Source organism: Mesitornis unicolor, unplaced genomic scaffold (genome assembly GCF_000695765.1).
Source record: "Mesitornis unicolor isolate BGI_N332 unplaced genomic scaffold, ASM69576v1 scaffold36947, whole genome shotgun sequence".
NCBI lineage: Eukaryota > Metazoa > Chordata > Aves > Mesitornithiformes > Mesitornithidae > Mesitornis > Mesitornis unicolor.
This window is the reverse complement of record NW_010197723.1, coordinates 68,371-70,228: the sequence shown is the minus strand read 5'-3', so window position 1 is coordinate 70,228 and position 1,858 is coordinate 68,371.

Sequence of the window (1,858 nt, the reverse complement as noted above, 5' to 3'; positions counted from 1 at the left end):
TTTGCCTGCTGAATGGGCTGCGGTGAGGGGCTGATTGTCTCTGCCTGGGCAGGTTATGGGGCTTGGGAAGTTGTTTTGGAAGGGGAAAGTGGTGGAGGTAGCACTGATGAAGGTGGACGAGGTGGTTTGAAGGTGGTGGCAGAGGAGATCCAGCTGCTGCCAGCAGAGAGGCTGGGAAAGCTTGTGCTTGGGTAACTGCTATGTGCACTCTATTTACTTGTTTAAATAAGAGGAACTACAGATCTGCTCCATCGTTTCCTCTCTGCCTGAGGTGGGAGCAGCTGGGATGGTGCCTGCACACGGGGTTTTACTTTGTTTCATGTTTTAGTGCTGGCCAGGGCAAAGCCCTTTGCCAGCAGTGGAGAAGCAGAGGGATCGCTGCTGCTCTGCCTTAGACAGCAAAAATCATGAGGTCTTGAACACCACTGGAGAGCCATGACAGAGCACTTGCAGTAGCACTGGGCTTGAAGAAAAGTAGCCTCTTCATATAAAGCAATTAGTATTAATTGCTACCCAGCACCTCTTTGATGTCTGAAGGCTCAGCAAGCTTTGGGAAGGACAGTTATGGCAGCTGGCACAAAAGCTGTGCGAACTGGCCTTTACTTTAGATTGAAAAATAACTTATTCAAAAAGCATTTCTAGTGGGGGAAGGTATATACCTTTGAAAACCAGCTTTTCAAGTACCACGTCTTTTAATGTAAATGCTCAGTCATATTTTTAGTTTGTGGCTGAACTGCCATGTTATTCATTGAAAGGAAGGAACTGTAAAATCTTTCTGAATCATAAAAACTGGGATTTTTCTACACTGATTTTTTTCCCCCTTTCCTGACTCAGATGAAGGCATCAGAGCCATAATCGCATCAGGGAACTGGAGGGCAGGAAAATGAACTCCTTGTTTCTGCGCAGATCCTTTCCAGCCTCGGACAAGCTCTGGGCTGAACTTTGCCTCCCTGTGAGTCAGGGCTTGGCAGGCACAAAGCTTCGGCAGCCGCTTTACATTTCTGCAAACACTGCTGGAATGAGAGCAAATTATTTCTTCCTGTGGGCATCCTCACAGGGAAATCAGCTCTTTGAGATCCCCGACTCAAGCTGGGCCACACTGCTGCTCTCTTGCTGTTGGATGTAAGTTCATATTTCACATTGCAAATGTTCGGGTGCAGCTTGTGGAGGCCTAAAAACCCGTCAAACTCAGGCACCAGAGCTAAAAGCTCTGACTATAAAGCTATCCAAATTCAAAGAATCAATGATATTGCTGTTCTAATACCTCTTCATGCCGAAATGTGATTTAAGCAGTAAATAATGCAAAGCTGAGACTGAAATATTAAACTCCTCCTGCATGGAAGGATTGGATCTGTCAGGGTGTGGGTGTCACAATTTGATTTTTGTGGCATATTCCAGTTACAAAGGAATTCTTTCAGGGTCTGACCCTCTGAACAAGCAGCCACTTCTGCTCACTTTTCGCTCGATCTAATTCCCTGATCCTGCTACAAGGGACACAAGAAAGCAGCAGTGTGTTCCTGTGTGCTGCGGCCAGGTCACGGCACAAAGGGCCCCTCTGTGCCCCGCCGCACAAATCCTCCTGCGTGGGCCCCGGGGCTGTCAGCAGGGGCGTTTGTTTTGCTGCTCTCGGCCCCCGCTGTCGTCTCCTGCAGAATGGGTGGTGCACACAAAGCTAGCATGTAATTGGTGGTGTCAGTGAATTTTGGAAGCTTAATGCTTTCCATCCAGAAGTAATTGCGCCTTTTCAAGCCTGCCCAGCCTCTCCCTGCAGGCAGCGGAACACTCTCGGCCACACACCCTGCGAGCATAACTGGTCCCTCCGCTGCCTGGGGTGGTGGTTTGTCAACCAGCTGCTACC